This window comes from Physeter macrocephalus, chromosome 18, assembly GCF_002837175.3.
Source record: "Physeter macrocephalus isolate SW-GA chromosome 18, ASM283717v5, whole genome shotgun sequence".
NCBI lineage: Eukaryota > Metazoa > Chordata > Mammalia > Artiodactyla > Physeteridae > Physeter > Physeter macrocephalus.
This window is the reverse complement of record NC_041231.1, coordinates 72,066,629-72,087,298: the sequence shown is the minus strand read 5'-3', so window position 1 is coordinate 72,087,298 and position 20,670 is coordinate 72,066,629.

Genomic DNA, 20,670 nt, shown 5'->3' with positions numbered 1-20,670 from the left:
ACGCTCAGGTTCCTTTGTGGTGGGGGTTTTGATTAATTTTATTCTAATTAATTCAGTAATCTCAAGCTGTTTGCAAAATCTGCACCGAGCACTGCTCTGTGATGGATCTGCAGAAGGGGCTGCAGACAAACACGATTCATTGCTCCATTGGCACTATATATATCTTACGGCTGGGAGAGGGTGGGCTGGGGAAAGGAGCAGGAACGCTGCCTGCCTGCCACCTCTCAATGTCACTTCCCAAATGCCCTCTCTCTCCCGGGCTGGGCTTGCTGACTATGGTCCCACTTCGGCCTCTTCTTTTTTTGTCGGGCCTCAGGTGGTTTGCTTAACCTCACCAACTTCATCACCCTCACCTCAAAAATGGAGATGAAACACCTGCCCTGACTACCTCATAGGCGCTCAGAACCAGCTAGATTCTGGGGACAGGCTTGAGAAACTGTACAGAAAACTGAAGGACTGCTGACGTCATTACTGGAGAGGAGAGGGTGACGGTTAAGGCTCAAACTAGATTTCCTGCCTCGACCTCTTTCTAGCTGCATACCTTGGAGAGGTTACAACACCTCTCTGTACCTCAGTTTCCCAATATGTAAAATGGACGTGAAAATAGCACCCACCTCATAAGGTTCTTGTAAGGAGTAAATGAATATGGGTTTTCAGAACAGTGCTTGGCATGGAGTCAAGCACTAAACAGAATATTATTACGGTTATCGTTGTCATCTTCATCCCTTTAAAATCTTCCCCATGCAACACAAGTGCTCAGTTACGCAAGAAGCCTTTTCTGATTAACTTGTACCCCAGTCCCAAAGAATGCATCCTTCCCTCATTTCTCTGAATGTGTTGAAGTCTTCACCCATAATCTCTGTGTCTTCTTTAGGCGGCCCATTTTCCTTCTTGCTCAATGGAACACCCCAGGTTACAGGGCCCATCTTACCCTAAGTCTATAGCTCTTACCATGGTGGGATTAAAGGGGCTTGGTCGTTGTCTGTTTCAGAAGCCCCATCCAAAGGGACTTAGATGCAGCAAGGTGATTAGAAGGGAACTCACCCTAAAGCTGGGTTTGCTAAGTATACCCAATGATTTTACTTTAAATCTAAATAAATAAATAAGTCCCATCCTAAGGGACTTAGATGCAGCAAGATGATTAGAAGGGAACTCACCCTAAAGCTGGGTTTGCCAAGTATACACAATGATTTCACTTGAAATCTAAATAAATATAGAAAGTTTTTTTAATTGAGGCAATGTCAATTTTCTATGTGAACGATGATTGTCTTTTATACAGAGGGACATATGGAAATGGTGGAGGAGGATCCCTCCCCATGCACCCTTGGAATCTGTACTAGTACTGTGAAGAAGAAAACCAACCAGCAAACCAACCAACCAACAAGGTGAGGGAATGAGAAGGGAGGTGATGCTTTAGATGGGTGGTCAGAGAAAGCCTCTCTGAGAGGATGTCATCTGAGCCAAGCCCTGAGAAATGAGAGAAAGCCCATTGTGTGACCATCTGGGCAACCAGCACTCCAGATAGAGGGCACAGCTGTGTAAAATCCTTGAGGCAAGAATGAGCTTGGGGTGTTTGGAAGAATGGGATAGTGTCTGAGGGAGACAGCAAGATAAATTAGAGAGGTGAGGTCACAGGTCCAGATCAAAAGGCCTCATAGGCCAGGGTAAAGAGCTAGATTTCATTCTAAGTGCGTTGGCAGCCCCGGGAAGGTTTTAAGCAAGAAAGTGACACAACCGTATTTATATTTTTAAAGGTCACATTAGCTGCCTTTCTAGAATTCATCTATCCATCTTTCCATCCATTCATTAACAAGATTTACTGCACATCTACTGTGTGCCAGTCTGTGCCAGGCACTGGTGGTTCAGAGTTAAGCAGGACATTACCCTCCCCTCATGGAGCTCAGCTGATGAGAAAATGAACACAGACATGCTTTAGAGGCAGGGTGGCAAGTGCCACAGTAGAGCTGTGTACAGGGCTTGTCCCTGGAGGAATGGACTGGGGTTCTGGGATTGGGAACAGGAAAAGCTATTGGTTAGAGAAGTGGTTCTCCAAGTTTCATCAGAATCCTCTCCAGGGCTTGTTGAAAACGGATTGCTACTGCATGCACCCTCCCGCCACAGATTCTGATGCATTAAGTCTGGGGTGGAGCCTGGGAATGTGCATTGCTAGCTGGTTTCCAGGTGGTGCTGGTGCTGCTGGTCCAGGGACTGCACTTTGAGAACCACTGGGTAGGAGCCTTTTAGCTCCTGTGACCAAAAAATGCTATTTCCAGGAATCCGTTTCAGCACTTGGGACCTGGACAGCTCCCAGCATCTCCCTTCAGTGTTTATCTTCCACCCATGCCTGAGACAGGGGAGCCCACTGAGAACAGCCATTTCCCCACCATCTCCCTCCACCTGCTGTCCCTTGGATTCCACTCACAAACCCTCTTTTCCCCTCTACCTCCTTGGGAGGCACGTCTTCAAAGTTTGTCCTGAAACTGAAGGAGGAATTTCACCTCAGTTGCCTTCATTGATTCCTTTCAGGATACAGAAGCCCTGTTACCACTGAACCCAGCTCCCAGCCAGCCAGCCAACAGCCCTCATCTCCCTCCTTCTCAAATCAGTGCCCTGGGCTGGGCAAGTCCCCCAGCCTTCATCTGCTTGTCACAGTTATTCACCTCACACCCTGGTGGTCAGAGTCTCCCCACCCCCCTTCCTCTCTTCCTGCCCCCTGCCTTTCTCTGTGCCCTGAATGTCCCCTTCTCTCCCTCACCAGCCTCCACCTGTTCTCACCCCTTTGCCCATCCCCTCTGTGCTAAATTTGGCAAGCTCTCCATGAAAACCTAAATAACCAGATTCCTGTTAACCTTAGCCTTTAGTCTGTCAAATTGACAGGACTGAGGCTTCTAATATCAATCAGAGCCCCTAATTTCAAAATTTACAAAAATTCCCCAGTTGGAGGTTTTCCCAACTATCCTTCGAGACCAGGATTCTCCTTGGATTTTCAGCAGTCAGCTGATCCTGCTCCCTTCTCCTGCACCAGATTGTAAACTCCCCAAGAGCGAGGAGCTTGGCTTGGCTACTCAACTCTGAGAAAATGTGCTCAGCACAGTGCCCAGCACCTACTAAATGCTCAGTAAATAACCCCGTTATTATTACTGTTATCATGATTGCATTGTGGGTTTTTTTAACATCTTTATTGGAGTATAGTTGCTTTACAATGGTGTGTTAGTTTCTGCTTTATAACAAAGTGAATCAGTTATACATATACATATGTTCCCATATCTCTTCCCTCTTGCGTCTCCCTCCCTCCCACCCTCCCTATCCCACCCCTCTAGGTGGTCACAAACCACCTATCTGATCTCCCTGTGCCATGCGGCTGCTTCCCACTAGCTATCTATTTTACTGTTGTTGTTATTGTCACCTAATCTCCTTGTGCCTTGCTCAATGCCTGGCACACAGGGTCTCAAAGTCTTCCAGGTAAACACAACAGAATGCAGAGTTGTCATTCTCACCTCGCCTGTCTCACCTCCTAGTGCCTCATTTGCCTGTAACAGCTCCTCCCTCATTTGCCTTTTTTTTTTTTTTTTTTCCGTACTGCCTCTGTGTTCTGAGCCAGAATATTTGAATGATTTTTGTGCCATAACTCACCACCCCTAATGCCCAGATCTTGGAGGCCTGGAAAATTAGTGTCAGGAGATTTGGTGGGTAATGGGTCTGGGCAGTAGAAAATGGCCCCCTTTACAGAGATACAATTATACAGGTTACACTTCCTTGGCTTCAGACATAGCCATAGACCTCGGGAAACCTGGCATCAGCGTGGATGGTGCATAGGGCCACATTATATAGAATATTCTCCACTTGCTGTAAACAAGCTGTTGACAAACATATAAGAAATGAGATGGTTTTCTTTTCCTTCTTTTTTTCCCCCCACTTTAGCCAAACACTGCAGGCCCTCGTGAGTCACAAAAGTTTTGAGATATTACTCAGGAATGTAGGAGGAAAACCCCATATTTTCCCCTGTCAAAGGTTTGGTTTTCTTTTTTATTTACTAGCATGCCACTGGGTAAATTGAACCCTGAAAAACATTAAAAGGAAATAAACATATCTCTCAGCTGCTCACGGACCTAGCACTCACCAGGGAGCTGGGTTATCAACAAGCCTCCCCAGCCAGGGATAAACTTGCAGACTGGAGGCGGGGGTGGGGTTCTGGGGGCCTGTAAAGCAGGGAACATTCAGGTCCTCCCTCCAGGCATGTTGGAGCTCCCTTCCCATCCACCGGCCTGCAAGACCCATGAAAAACACTTGCATTCAGTGTCCACAGTAGCTCCTGGGAAGACAGAATGATTCCCTTTTATCCCCACCTTTCTAGTCCCTGTGTTTCTCACCAACCCCCTATACACACACACACACACACACACACACACACACACACACACCCCAGCAATGACAAACAAACCGGAACCACAGGAGGAATGTCATCTCAGAGTCATATCTGCATGGTTGAAATCAGAGTGTGGGTTGCCTGAGAGCATTCTTATGGCCTGTTTACAGTCACTGAGAGTCAATACTTACTTTTGGGAAAGAAAAAAATATATATATATACATATATATATGTATATATATATATGTATATATATATATATATATATACACATACACACATATATATATCTGTGGTGGATGGAAGGATCTCTCTCACTCTGAAAACCATGACAGATGAGTTTTGTTAGGCCCTTTATGCATTTTAAAGGTACATTTAAACTCATTAAATTAGAATCTGGATCAGTGGTGGCACCCATCTAGCCCTGGCTTGGATGCCTTTCTTTCTCAGCAGGGGGGCAGCCAACCAGGGCCTTGTTCGGAATTCAATCTCTCCTGAGTGGTGTGACTGCTTCTTTCTCTCTCTGCTCAGTTTCCATGATGAGAAAAACTGGGTCCTCTCCCCAGGGGAGCAACCTGGGTGAGGTAGGTTTATAGGGGTGAAGGCAGAGACTCCACTGCCCTGTGGTCTTCAGAGGCCACAGCCCCACCAAAGTTGTGACTCAAGGCTGGTTGGGATCATGGCAAGCAGCCCACACAGGCTCCAGGAGTACAAAATATATTCTGACACTCATTTTCTGGCTCAAGAACATGCAGTGGCTCCCATTTACCCACAACAACTAAGTAGGCAGGGACTGCCTGGAGCTTTGGGTTGAAAAGGACTCTAAGGCCCCTGTGTGGCTCAGCAGGGAGAGTGCAGTGATTGACTAGTGATGTCTGCCATGAGTAGAGGAAGGAGATTGGAGGCATCCATGCTGAAGAGCTATCTTCCCTGGCTTACAGAATTAAGTTCAAATACCTCTGCTGCTCTTCCAGACCTCTTCATCACTGTCAGGCTTCTCAGTTCCTCTGCAGGGTCATTGCCTACTCCTCTCCAACAAGGCCACTCTAGTCAAACCAGGCCTCACATCGTACTTGGCATGTGCCACCTCAGTCCAGCCTCTGTGCCTCAAGCTGGTACCCCTACCCTCCTTCCATCTCTCCATCTTTTGTGTATGAGTTTAATTCCTACTACTTCTTAAGGTCCAGCTCAAATCCTCTTCTCCCATTGAGCTTTCTTAACTGCTTTGGTCCATACTGGCTCTCGAGGGCATTACCGTATACTGAAATGTTTGAGTGTTAGATGTGTTTCCTGTTTTCAAGAGCTCATCTCCCCAACCCGATTGGAACCACCCTTACCCCAACCACCATTGCCTCCAAATAAGAATCACATCTTAATTTCTTTTGCATTCCTCACAGCACTTCATGCGATGCTTGCCAAGACTCAGCCTGACCACAAGCACTTGCTGATTACGAGGCCTTCCACAATTTTAACTAGGTGATTTGAGATCTCTGGGGTCCTAGAAACCAAACCTATGGGGCCAATGATGGAGTCAAATGGGCCTGCCTTGGAACGGTTGTCCCCAAGATCCAAGTTCTATACCTGACTCACTGTGTAATCTGTGGCTTGGGCATAGCTTAACTAAATTTCTGGGCCTTGATGTGCCCATCTGCAAAATGGGCAGCCACTTTCTGCCCACCAGGCAAGGGGCAGAGTTTCACCCTCCATCCTGCCACCAACTAGCCGGTGACACAGGGTCAGGGACCAGGTCTCCTTGAGCCCCAGTGTCCTCTCCTGTAAAATAATATTCTCAATGGGGAATAGGTGTCCAGGAAGGGTTTGTTCCTTTCTATTTGGTCCCCAAAGCACAGTAGAAGAAAGAGGTGAAGAAGGGGAAGATGCAAGCCCCAGCATCTATCTTTGGTACCACTCCCCTTCCTCCAGAGCTCTTTTACTTTCTCCCCCCTTCCCCCAGACTAGGAAAGGATTTGGGAGACAGACATGCTTTACAGAGCCCACAGGATGGGAGTTGGGGGAGCCCTTAGGCCCCCACTGGCTGAGGGGGGCAGGTGACTCTGAGGCCTGAAAGTCAGTCATAGGACAAGCCAAGGGAGATGAGGGAAGGCTCAAGGCCCAGCAGACTCCCTGAGGAGTAGAAAGGGGCTGAGAAGACAGCCCCTGTCTGGACTATCAAAGAGGGATAGAGAGGAAAAGTCACCCAAGTGAGCGGGGGGCCCTAGGCCTGTTAGTCACAGGCCCCTCCCAGTCAGACGCACACAGAGCCTCCTGACTCCTCACAGTGACAACAACCCCCTTCTCTCCCTCCATGCACACACACCACAGCGGCTCTGCCCCGCCCTCTCCCATGTGACCACCCCAAATGGTGATTACAAAAATTACGGGAAGATATCTGTGGCACAATTCAGGGAAGAAAGCAGGACACGGCACAACATGTGCAGTAAGAGCAGCATAGTGTAAGAAAAGCTGAGAGGCTCTAGCCAGCAGAGGCTGAGGGGACAGGCTCTGAAGCCAGACCACCTGGGTTTAAATCCCAGCTCCGTCTCTTCTAACCTGTATGACCTAGACAAGTCATGTGACCTTTCCATGCCTCAGTTTCCTCATCTGTAAAATAGAGATGATTCATATGGGTACCCCTTCGAGTGAGTTCATCTTCAGAAAGCATTTAGCACAGTGCTTCATATCACTACAGAAGCCACTGGGATGTAAGCTCAAAAGGGTGCAGACTTTTGCGTCTTTTATTCACTGCTTTAGCCTGGCGCCTAGAATAACACCCAGCACATAGGAGGCATCAACAAACATGTGTGAATGAATGAATGGGGGTGGGGGAACAACACACAGATCAATCAGAGGCTGCCACACGCCCACTCTGCTGGGGGAGGCAAACACACACTGTGACTGTCTGCATGAGTCTGTCTTTCCATAAACACTGAGCACTCGCTGAGCACACAGGGATGAAGGAGGCCCTATGGCAGAGACTCCTAGTTATCTTCCTTCCATTCTCCCCTTCCTTCCTAGTCCTGGAACTTTTGGCTGGTCACACAGCCAAACAGAATAAAGACTACATTTCCTAGCCTCTGTTGCAGCTAGACAGTCATGTGATTAAATTCTGACCAATAGTGTAAAGGGAGGTGTCAAATGATAGCTTCCTCCTTGATAGCTGACACACACTCTTCCCACAGTTGACTGGAAAGTGGATGTAATGGCTGGAATTAGAGCAGCCATGTTAGACTGCAAGGGGACCTTGGTCATGAAAGTCGCCCGTCATAGAGCAACAAGATAGTAGAAGCCTGGGTCCCAGAGGACGGTATGGAGCAGAGCCACCTTATCAGCCCTGGACTCCAGACTTTCAAGAGAGAAAGAAATAAAACTTCTAAATTGCATAAACCAATATTTGGGGGTTTACTATCACCTGCAGACCATCTCAGTCCTCACTGATACCGACCCCCTCACTGGAAGCTCAGTCAGCTGGGGGAGGCACAGAAGGAAACGGACCAACTCTGCCGAGTGTGGCGGTAATGGATATGCACAGGGTACTGTAGGAAGAGGTTCAGAAGAGGGAGGGCCAGGCCCCAACTGGGAGAGGCATGTGGGGATCCAAGAAGGCTTCCTGGAGGGGGTGACGCCTACATCGAGTCCCAAAGAATGAGTAGGAATTTTCAAGATGGTGAGATGTAGGGGGAGAGGGGTGAATGTGCTATAACTGAGACATAGCACATTCTCAGCATATATGCTGAGAGCTTGGGGAACTCTGGAGAGAGAGATAAATTTTGTCCTGAGAGACCAAGAAAAGTTTTCCAGAGTGAGTGGAGCCAGACTCTGGTGAGAAGGACTTGGACAGGCCAAGGCTGGGAGGAAGGGCATTCCTGGCTGAGGAAAAGGGCAAAGAGGCCATGACTGAAGGACAGGGATGGTCTGGTGTAGGCTGAGCACAGTGTGCACAGGAAGGGGGTAGGAACAGTGGAAGATGAGTTGTGAGTGTTTTAAACCCTGTATGGGGTAAGACTTGGAAACTCTGTACAGATGCCTAGTGTGTAACATGTATAAACTTGCTTAACCTCACAACAGCCCTATGAGACAAGTACTCTTATAATCTCCTTTTGCAAATGCAGAAACCAGGCAAAGGTAGATTAAACTTCTTGCTCCAGGCTTCACAGCTGGGATTGGAGTCTGGGCAGTAGACTTCTCAGCCTGGTGCTCCCCTGAGACCCTATGCACTCTCACAGGGCTGTGGCTTCACAGAAGCTACTCTCAGCCCTTTCCCTCTATCCACCCTGACCCCCACTTCCCTCCCCATCTGGTATCGTCTGCAGGCAATATTAGTGCCTGGCTGGTTTACAGCAGTACCAGGAGATTTTGATCTTGGTCCTGAGGGAAAGCGAAGAGAAGGGGCTCCAGGGAAGCCCAGGTAAGTCCAGAGCAGCCAAAGAGAAAGGCACATCTGAAAAGCAGACCCCAGATTCCTTCAGACAGTGTCCTCCTTTCATTTTAGGGGTAAGATTTCCATCGGGAGACATCATGTGTCTAATCCTGTGTATATGACAGGAAGACAACAAATATCCATATATTAGTGTGTTTCTTATGTTGTCTTATTTATACGTCCCATCAATTCCATGAGGTTGACACGCTCACCGTCATTTTACAGATGAGACAAAGCACAGAGATGGTAAGTAACTTGCCTGGGTTTGCCCAGCTCATAAATGACGGAGCCGAGAATTGCACCAGGTCTGTGTGACCCCCAAGCCCACACTCAGAGTCGCCTGGCTCTTACAAGTTCTCTGTCAGAGACCTTTATATCCATGACAGAATTCTGTTCAGACACTGCTGCCTCTTCCCTCACCACCCTCCCCTCCCCCTCCCATCCTGCTACCACAATCTGTAGTCAACATAGGTCTTGAAAAGGCGACAAAGCCACAGACCTCCTCAGAGTTTTTTTAAAATGTAGTATTATTATGCAAGAGCTGAGAGAATTGTTGCTAGAAACACCACTTGCTTTACTCAGTCCTGGCACGTTCAGAAAGCCCGTCCTAAGACATGAATCTGAGCGACTTCGGGCACCAAAGACCTTGGACTGGTTCTCCTCCATCCCCTGCCTCTGGGAAGGACGCCTCTTAAATACTGCTGAGCAGGAGAAGGGCCACGCCCCGAGATGGAGATGTGCGCTTCCCTCCCTTTGGCCACGAGTCTATAATAACCTCTCCATAGGCAGAGGCCCAAAGCCGGAGTGCCATGCTGCACAACTCCAGGGGGCGCCATTCCCACAGAGAGCAGCGTGCCTCGGTCCCTGGGGCTGCTGCGTCAGCCCACCTCCTCACGGACTGGCCTCGGCCTTCCAATGCCCCACTGTCCATCCCCTCAATCCTTCCAGGACTTTGTGCTGGTCCGAGGCCCTCCCACTCCAAGCTGTGCGGCATTTTTTTTTTTTTAACATCTTTATTGGAGTATAATTGCTTTACAATGGTGTGTTAGTTTCTGCTTTATAACAAAGTGAATCATCTATACATATACATATATCCCCATATCTCCTCCCTCTTGCATCTCCCTATCCCACCCCCGTGTGGCATCTTAAGCCCAAACTTGATTCTGACTGATGGCTGGATGCTGGGCAGCCCACACGTCTGGAGTTCTTCCCGGGAGAAGCCCCAAGTACAGCCCAGTAAATCAATAAACAAATTAATAAGCAAATACTGCTGTCTACTGAGCAGGACTGGGACTCCGGGCGAAAAGATTTCAAATCAACGACAGACGGCCACAGGGCATGCCGGGAACCAGGGCACCATTTCTCGGTGGAATTTTCAAAGCCCCCGTTGCTCCCAGGACTAGAGACAAGGTTGGGGGCAGAGGCCAGCAGGGAGCAGCAGGGGGACAGAGCCTGTTGTCAACAGAAATGCCTTTCCATCCTCAGCTTCATCTTTCATCCTCACTTGCTCCAGTTCACCGTTTCCTGCCGAGAGCAGGGCTCGGTGCACAGCTGGCAGGAGCTTTGATCTGGGTACCAGGAATGATGTTGTGGGTGACAAAGGAGCCACGAATCACACGAGGCACCAGTTAAGGGCGTTGGCCCTTTATCGCTGACTCTCAAGTACACGGCAGTGGCAGCACGGCTGCCTCTGTTCACTTCTCTGCTGGTCTGGCAAGTGGAGGGAGGCCAGGTGGATGCAGGTACCTGTGGTAGGGAACTGACCCCTGTGGATGCCACCCCCATCACCCCATTCGTGAGAGAGTGGGCAAGTAGAGTGCCCAGGGCCTCAGATCGGGGCAGCCAGCACCGGCTTCTCTAGGCAGGGAGGTCCTAGAAGAAATCTCCATGCCAGCCCCCTCCCCCCGGGTATGCAGAGGCCTAGGGGCCAGGGTCAGATGTGAACAGAAATGCCTGGACAGCTGAAAATAGACTCAACCGGACCCCAGGAGAACCTCCAGCCAGGAGGCCTGTGGCGCCCTTTTCTGAGAGTCTCCTGAATGACCTCGTCATCTCTTTTGTGTTCACAAATGCCACCCAGTCGCAGCCCGATGCAGCTGAATAATAAAGCAGAGAGAGTGTCTTGCCTAGGGCCCTGGCCTCTGGGCTGCCTGCCAGGGCTGTCAGGCTGCCCAGACTTCAATACCAACAGAGTTAAGGGACAAGAAAACAGCTCCAGTAAAGGCTTGGAAGCTGGGGAGGGAAGTGACCTGTCTTGTGAGGCGCCAGAGTTCAGATGCCCAGGGCTTGCTGACACGAGGCTGTCGTGAGGCCCATGCAGGCGGGCTCCCCCGCCGGCTGGGCACGCATGGTGCCTGTAGTCAGGAGAGCCAGCCTCGTGGCGCTGCCCTGTCTGGCTGCCCACTGCTCGTGCTGCTGAGGAGCCTGGGCCCACCATTTCCTTTGCGGTCATCGGGGAGGGGTCTCCCCGAGCTGCCTCAGCTCTTGGCAAACACTCTTCAGAAAGGGGGGAAGATGCCCCCCTAAACGCTCCGGGACACTTGGAGAATTCTGATCATGAAATGCACGTGCCAAAAAACCTCTGATGACCCTTTGATGGCCCAAAACAACATCAGAAGTCACGAACAGCGCTACGTTCCTTTGCTGATTCCAGCAAGCCCTGGGTGCCTGCTCTGTCTGTCCCAAGCACCTTTGAGGAAGGTGTCCAGGTGGTGTCAGTAAGCAAGACAGATGTGGTTCCTACCCTCTCTGAGCTGGCAGTGAGGAGGGGGGCCTGGCTCTGAGATTCAAAAAGTGGGCTAGGGTGGGCGGGGTGGGGGGGAAGGGCGGATACTCCCTAGAGGGACGGTGGGACCTCAACTGAGCCTGGAAGGCCAGCTGGGCTGGGGGCAGGAGTGCATTGCAGAGGGTGGGGAGGGGGCTGGCTGAAGGCAGAGGTCAGGAGGAGCCAGTCAGCCAGGGAGGGAGAAAAGGAGGCCAGCCTGCTGGAGGGAGAGGGTGTAGGGCTGACATGCACCTCTCCCTCTTCCGGGTTGGGTGAAAGCACAGAGGCCCAGCCCCAGGCCCTGACTGCGGCCTCCCAGGCCACTTGCCCTCAGGTGCTGCTAGTTTGTCACCCCCTCCCTCCCATACCAATCACCACGTGAGAGGAAACTGGAGAAAGTGAGAGAGAGAAAAAGAGATCAGCTTCGAGGGCACGAGCTGAGTCTGCTTCCTTCTTGGCCCCAGGGAAGCCAAGAGAAACCACACAGCTTTGGGTTAGAGCACAGACCCTGGGGCTGAATCCTGGCTCTGCCCCTTACTAGCCGCGTGGCCTTGGGTGAGTCACCTCCCCTCTTTGTGCCTCTTGTGTTTCTCCATGTGGAAAAAAGAGATAAAACTAGTACCAATGTTCAGAGGGTTGTTGCGGGGTTTAAATGAGTTAGTGCATATTAAGTGCCTGGAGCAGCTCCCAGCTAGTGGCAAGAGCCCTGTAAGTGTGACTAATGTATTACCCTGAGAGAACAAGGTGTCAGCCTCCTCCAGAGGGACGTGCCCTGGGCTGGGCCACTTCGGCTGGTACAGGGACCGGGAGACACGAGTGAGAGGAGGAGAAAGGGAGAGAAGTAGCCCAGGAACAACACGCTGAGCAAACAATGGAGAAAAGTGGGAACCCACGGGGCCCAGACGTGCAAGTGCATATGTGTGTGTGTGTGTGAGAGAGAGATTTACACACAGGCAAATGCACTCATCTCAAGTGTCCAGCTTGGTCGGTTTTTACACACTTCCATCACATCAGAATGTTCCTTCAGGGACATGGGTCCTCAGCACAGTGTTCATCAAAGCAGGGACCCCACACCTCCAAGGGGACAGGAAATAATCTATTGGGGCAAAACTTCTATCTCTGCTATCTTGTCCTTTTCAATTTCCCTCCTTGTATGTACTTTATAATGTACATAATATATTAGCACAGCTGTGCATGTTTAGAATTTATTAATAGATAAACATACATTTGCTAGGGATATGCGCTTACTCTTTCCTGCTTGTCCCTTCAGCCCTCCTCAGCCCAGCCCTTAGGCTCCCTGCCCTGCGGAGTCAGGTGGGATTTGGCTAATGGGAGGGCTAATGGGAAGAGGAAAGTGCAGTTGGGGAATTTATTCCGAAGGCTCCTTCCCTGCAGGGCCACTTCAGGTGGCTGTGTCCCTTACTGGGAAGCTCCTCGCAGGTTGGCTGTCTCCCTCCAAATCTGGGTGTACCACTCTCTCCCCTCCCCTGTGGACCGAGGGGTGGTCACAGCTCTGCTTACTGCACTACCCCTCATGGTGCCTCTACACCCACACCTTTATAAAGAATCTTTTGTAAATCAACTTGCTTGAATTACCCTAACATAAACGGGACATCTGTTTCTTTTTTAAAAAATTTATTTATTTACTTTTGACTGCGTTGGGTCTTCGTTTCTGCACGCGGGCTTTCTCTAGTTGCGGCGAGCGGAGGCTACTCTTCGTTGCGGTGCGTGGGCTTCTCATTGCGGTGGCTTCTCTTGTTGAGGAGTGTGGGCTCTAGGCGCGTGGGCTTCAGTAGTTGTGGCGTGAGGGCTCAGTAGCTGTGGCTCACGGGTGCTAGAGCGCAGGCTCAGTAGTTGTGGCGCAGGGACTTAGTTGCTCCGCGGCATGTGGGATCTTCCTGGACCAGGGCTCGAACCCATGTCCCCTGCATTGGCAGGCGGATTCTTAACCACTGCGCCACCAGAGAAGCCCAGGACATCTGTTTCTTGCTGAGACCCTGACTGATATACGGGCACATCCTCAAATATGTTTTACCCACAGGGATGTGTGATCAAAATATTTGGAGATTATCGTTTACTGCACAGTATGGTGCCCATTTGTGGATCAGGACCCATCAGGGCAGTCTTCCTCTTCCTGGGGGAGAAGCAAAGGCAGCAGTTTTCAGGGTTTGCTCTCTCCTCCAAGTGTGGAAGCAGCAGGCATTTAGATAGTCTGCTTTACAGGGTGGAGTTGACTGGACTCCCACTTGTGGCTTACCAGGGGTTCTTCCCTCTGGGAGACTGATGGCCAGGGGGTGGTGACAGCACCCTCCTGCTCATTGAGGCTGTCTCTCTGGGTCCCGTTTCCTGTTGGGGATTCAGCTGACTCTCAACTGGCTGGTACTTGATTAGTTCAGGGTCTTGGGAGCAATGAGATGACAACCTCACCCTGGATGACATGAGGAGAGTTTAATAAAGAGCTTGTTTGCAAAGGTGCAGGCAGGGTTTAGGGAAACTGGCAAGGGTGCTGCAGCACCCAGGTCTGGCAAGAGTGGGGAGCCCCTGACAGAACAGCAGTGTGGGGAGGGCTGCCTGATGGTGGGTAATCATGGGTAGAGGGACATGGCCAACCAGTGGTGACCTTGCAGGGAGGAAGCTGGGGTAATAAATTCCCTGTCCTCACTCCCCTCCCTTCCTTAAGCCCAACTGGAAGCCAGAGGGCAAGGGAGCCCTTGGATGCGTACAGAGAGGCAGTCTTCCAGGCCTGGGAGCAAGGCACTGAAAACTCACATCCCAGGGAGCACGGGAATGTCAGAGGAAGACGTCTGCGCTTCCCCCCAGGCAGAGCAGTGTAGGCAGCTAAGCAGTGATCCTCCGGCTAACTCCAGGCCCGAGCCACCAAAGGGAATCCAGGCAGGAGGCAGGAGGAGGGGTGCTCACTCTCTCTGATTCTTTACAACCTCAAAGAGAGGAGGCGAGGGAGACGGGAGGCCATATCTGAAAACACTGGTGCCTCCAGCAAGCCGTTTAGGAAGAGCTCCAAGCCTTGTTCAGTGCAAAACTCACCGATCAGGTTCTCGCTTCCTCCGGAGCAGGGGAGATCTGAATGAGAGGTGGAGCGAGGGGGGAGGGGGTGGGGGAAAGGCGGGGAAGGGGTTCTCTCTGCCTCCTCCCTGGGAAAACTCAGAACCCTCAGACCCGGCTCTGCATCTGTCTGAGTAGCTCTGAGCAGGATCCTGCGTTTCTCTGGGCCGCAGTGTCCTCCTCTGGAAAGTGGCAATAATAACACCCACTTCCTGGGGTTCTTGGAGAAGTGACTGTGACACACGTGTGAAAGCATATGTTCCTCCCCCAGAAGAAACGGAGGATGGTGGGCAAGTGCCATTTGATGGAATACCCAAAAGTAATAACTCATCTCTAAATGGGTCTTGTTGAAATAACAGGACCTTTCCCTCACCCCCTAAGGGTTTTCTGAACGTCTTCATGGGCACCCCGCCTTGTGGGCTCCTGGAGCACAGGAGGGGATGGAGGCTGGACGTTGGGTTGGAGATCAAACAAACACAGACATGAAACAACATGAGAACTCTGGGAAGGACAGGCAGGGTTTCAGGGTAGTATAGGAATTCCAAGAAGGGGGAAATAGGGCCAGGGGAGCCAGCACGGAAAAGGTCAGAATTCCAGGTGAGAGGAGTCACCAAGTAAAAGCAAGAGTCTGGAACGGGCAGGGCAGGGAGCTCTCTGTGTGCTGGGCAAGCTGGTGGGAAGGGCCAGATACGGGTCCTGGAGTCCCTGCTCTCAAACACCACACCATTCACTCATTCAACAAATATTTATTGGGCTTCTCTGGTGGCGTAGTGGTTAATCTGCCTGCCAATGCAGGGGACACGGGTTCAAGCCCTGATCTGTGAAGATCCCACACTCCACAGAGCAACTAAGCCCGTGTGCCACAACTACTGAGCCTGCGCTCTAGAGCCCGTGAGCCACAACTACTGAGACCACGAGCCACAACTACTGAAGCCCACGTGCCTAGAGTCCGTACACCGCAACAAGAGAAGCCACCGCAATGAGAAGCCCGCACACCACAATGAAGACCCAACGCAGCCAAAAATAAATAAATAAATAAATAAATTTATTTATTTTAAAAATATATATGTATTTATTGAACATCTCCTATTTATATCCACTATTCTACGCCCTGGAGGATACATCAGTGAATTCTGACCTTTCCAGCGCTGCCTGCCCCCACCCAATTTCCCAATTTTACGTTCTAGTGTAGAGAGACAATAAACAAAACAAGCAAAATACATAGTAAGTACTATGGAGGAAAAGGAAAGAGACTTGGGAGGGGATTCGATTTAAAGAGAACAGCCAGAGAGGATCTCACCGAGAAGGTGACTTCTGAGTAAAGACCTAGAGGAGGTGAGAGGGAGCCACGTAGTCACCTGGAGGGAGAGCATTCCAGGCAGTGGGAACAGCAGGTACAAAGACCGTGAGGTGGGAGCATGCCTGGCATGTTTGAGCAATAGCGAAAGGCCAGTGTGGCTGGGTTGACTGAGCAAGTGAGAGTAATGAGGTGGGGGGGACCCCCAGTTGTGGAGGTCCTTGTAGGCTATCCTAAGATCCTCTTTCTCAGCTGAGCCTTCAACACCGTATTTGGTTTCCCTCTTTCAAGCCACACTGCAATTATTTCAAAATTTCAAATCCCCTATACTGATTAGGGTGTAATTGGCCACAAGTAATAGAAAAACCAGCTGGCAGTGGCTCAAAACATAAGGATATATTTTATGTACTGGACAAGTATCTGAAGGTAGCGGGTCCCAAAACTAGTTTAGCAGTTCACAGATGTCATCAAGGACCCAGAGGCTCTTCCTAGTTTTTCATTCTGCCATCCTCAATGTGTCTTCTCAATGTGACAAGATGGCTGCTGCAGTTCCAAGCCTCACACCCCTTCCCAACAGCTTCCCAAGTAGAAATGAAGGAGTCAGGCAGAGAAAAATGTATGTGTAGAATGAGAAGACAGGAAGACTTTCTTCACACATATGTCTCTTATCATGGAAGGAAACAATTTCCTAGAAGTTCCAGCATATTATTCCTTATGTCTCATTTTCAGAATGAGGTCACATGTCTACTCCTCAGCCCATTACTAGAAGAGAGAAATAGATGGTCAGCTTTGATTTGTACCAATCATGATTAATCTGGGGGCTGGACACATTGACTCCTGGAGAAAACTGGGCTCTCCTAGCAAAGGAGGAAGAATGCTGGGGGGGTAGGTGATGGACAGTATCTGCCATGCCCATCCCAATTCCCACGGCTCCCCTCCTGGAGCACAAAGAAAACAAAGAACTTCAGGGTCCTTCAACCACCTGCCTGCCCTCCCACTCCATCTATCATCCCTCCAGCTACATCCTGGATCCCCGCTCCATTGAACTCACCACTGTTCTTCCAAAATCTGCCACTCTGCCTGGATTTCCTGTCTCAGCAAATGGCAACACCACCCATTTGTCTGAGGCAGAAAGGTGGGTGCCTTCCTAGACTCTCTCCCTCACTTACTCTCCACATTCCCTCTTTAATCACCTCCTTCATAGCTCTTCAAGCTCCTTCCCATCCCTCCTGTGACTGCTCTGGCTCAGGCCCTGGACCACTGCCACAGCCTCTTAACCTGGTCCCTGCCTCCAGTTTCACCCCCTTCCAGACCAGGGCTGGGAGTAAACTGAGGCAAACGAGACCCCTGGGGGGCAAGATGTGTGGCAGCCCTGCTCCCCACCATCCTCCATACTGCAACCAGCTGACGCTTCTAAAACACAAATCTGATTACAGTGCCACTGACGCTCAGAACTGCCCAGGAACTCCTCTCTGCCTCAGTAAGGAATCAAACTCCTTAGAATGGTCCAAAGACCACCCCCACAGCCCATCTTCCCAGCCTCCTCTCCCCATGCATTTCATGCTTCAGTCATTCTAGTCTTCCTCATTTCTTCATCATTGCATCCTGGGTCCTGGGCCTAGAACACCCTTCACCCATCTTCTGTGCCCCCCTAACTCTTTTTTTTTCTTTTATGAATATGCAAGACTTACATAAAAGGTATAAGTAATAATAAAATTACTACCCTTATATGACCAACATCACTCAGCTTAAGAGATAAAACATTACCAACACAGTAGAAACCCCCTGAGCACCTGTCCCCAGTCACATCCATCTCCCCAGTTATTGAGATAATCTCTAGCCTTCTAGAGGCATGCGGGATCTTATTTCCAGACCAGGGATCAAACCCTCGCCCCCGGGGCTTCCCTGGTGGCGCAGTGGTTGCGCGTCCGCCTGCCGATGCAGGGGAACCGGGTTCGCGCCCCGGTCTGGGAGGATCCCACATGCCGCGGAGCGGCTGGGCCCGTGAGCCATGGCTGCTGAGCCTGCGCGTCCGGAGCCTGTGCCCCGCAACGGGAGAGGCCACGGCAGAGGGAGGCCCGCATACCACCAAAACCCTCGCCCCCTGCAGTGGAAGCGCAGAGTCTTAACCACTGGACTGCCAGGGAAGTGCCTAGCCTGCTTTTGACATTTACTGTTTATACAGCATATGTTTGAGTAGTTAAGTAATATACAGTATTGTTTTGAATATTTTGCATGTTTTGCAACTTTAGGGAAATGGTATCATATGGTTTATGTTCCTCTGCAAATTGTTTTTTCAAACAACATTATGTTTGTGAGATTCATCCATGTTGATGTGCGTAGCTCTAGATCAGAGGTTGGCAAACTTTTCTGGAAGAGACAGGTAATAAGTATTTTAAACTTTGCAGGCTCAATAATCTGTTGCAACTACTCAAATCTGCCACTATAATGTGAAAACAGCCATAGCCAACATGTAAATGAGTGAGTGTGACTGTGTTCCAATACAAGTGTAATTGCAAAAACTGTAATTATAAAAAAAAAAAAATCCAGCAGCAAGCTGGATTGGGCGTAGTTTGCTTATCCCTGCTTTAGACCATCATTGCTATATAATTTTTCATTGTATGACTACACTACAATTTATTGACCCATTTTTCTATTGACGGATATAGTTGATTGAATTATTGTTCCCAACTCTTTACTCCACGACTATATAGAACTATACATTTACATCCTTTGCCATGTAGAGTGGATGGAGAACATATCCCTGCTCCATTAACTTTGAGTTTGACCCAACGGAATGCTAGAGAATGTGATGCATATAGAGGTTATAAATGGTTTAGTTTGGCCTCCTGCCATTTGCCATGAGAAGAGCATGCTCCCAGCAAACTGTTATCCCTTCAGCCTGAGTCTCCAAATGAGAGATACATGGAGCAGATGCAAACCTAAGCAGAATCACCCCAGCTGAAATCCTGTGAGCAAGAAGTAAATGTTCGTTGTTGTAAATCACTGAGATATTTTTAGGATTATTTGTTACACAGTATTATTGCAGCAGTAGCTGACTAATATGATAGACGTGTAAGTTGTTTCCAATTCTTTGCTATTGCAACAATGTACATGATTGTAGTATGTCAACTGGTGCACCAGTGCATCTTTAACTTTTCTAGTTAATGCTGATTTGTTTTCCAAAGTTTTGTACCAATTTACACTCCACCAGCAATGTATCAGAGTTTCCATGGCTCCACATCCTTGTCAACACTTGGTTTTGTCAGATGTCTGCAGATCTGATGGGTGTGAAATTGCATTGCCTAACTCTTACTCATCTTTCCTTTTCTCTGAGCCTCCTTTCTTAACTCCCCAGTCTGAGCTAGGCCCACATTCTCAACGCATTCATAGCTCCTTATATTTGCCTCTTTCACAGTGCTGGGAACATGGTATTGTATTTATCTTTTAGTCTGTCACCACACAGAGACCCCCTGTCCCCCAGCCCCAGTATAGAGCTCAGAACATAGTAGGCACTTAATAAATAATTGTTGAATGAAGGTTTGATGAGAAACTTTAATCAGGCTCTTGCCCTAGGGGAGTGTACTAACTGAGACAACTAACTCATCACAGGCACAACACACACATCAATGTGAGTAAAAGGTCAGAGACTGATTGCTTTTCATGTGTGTATCTGACTTGGGCTTTGAATGCTACTTGTTTTTATGCTAAAAATGTGATCAGACCAAGGTGGATCTCAGGGGACTAGCAGTAGCTAGAGAAGTGAGTGAAAGCGAAACCCTAAGGGTCTGGGAATGTTTTGTAAGCAAATGCAATCTAAAAAAGCAGGCTGCTTGCATAGTAAAGAGCTAGCATTTGTTGTACACTATTCCAAGCACTTCATACATATATGGAGCCTACCACAACCCCATGGGGGTAAATATCAGAGGAGGAAACTGAGAAAAAAGACTTGCCCAAGGTACACAGCTAATGAGTGGAGGACCTGGATTGATTTGAACTCAGGCAGTCTGGCTTCAGGGCCTGAACTTTAAATCACCATCCTCTCCCGCTGTTCTGGAAACCATCACACACACACCGAAAGCAATTGCTCTAGAGATCAAGGGACCTGGCATCTCCCAGAGACCCCTTCTCTGAACGCTGAGAACCCCTTTGGATGGCATGGTTTTGTTTGGCAAATCCAAAGGCCAGAGTTCTGAGAGATCCTAGGGAAGGCATCTCTGCTGCTAGTTGGCGTGATGGAAAGAACACAGGTCTGGGAGCCAGGAGGCTTAGATTTTAATCAAAGTTTGAACACAGTCTTAGTTTAGTTTATTTATTTTTTTGTTGCAAGAAGAAAAAAAAAACATTCAAAACTCCCAAAATGAAAAGGAAAGATATAAGGGATGGGTGGTACTGGTAGAACACCCAACAGGAGATAGATAGACTATTGATAGGACCATGCATTCATTCTGTTCCTTTCTCTCTGGGCTGAAATCAGCATCTCATACCAGGGTCAAATTCCTGGGAGATGAAATCTGGGCGGCTTAACTTCAGTCAGGTGTTTTTTTTTTTCCCCACCCTGGTCCAATCAGCTATGACAAGAAAGGTGAAATCACAGGAGACCAAAATTTGGATTCCAGAAAAGCAGAACTTCAGGGTTCCCTCAGAAACAAAAACTAACTCAGTCTACAAACTATATGAATTCAGAAATCTCTAGGCTGTTAAGTGAGAGATACCCAGCTCAAAGTAGCTTACTCAAAAAAGGGGATGTATTGGCCTCCATC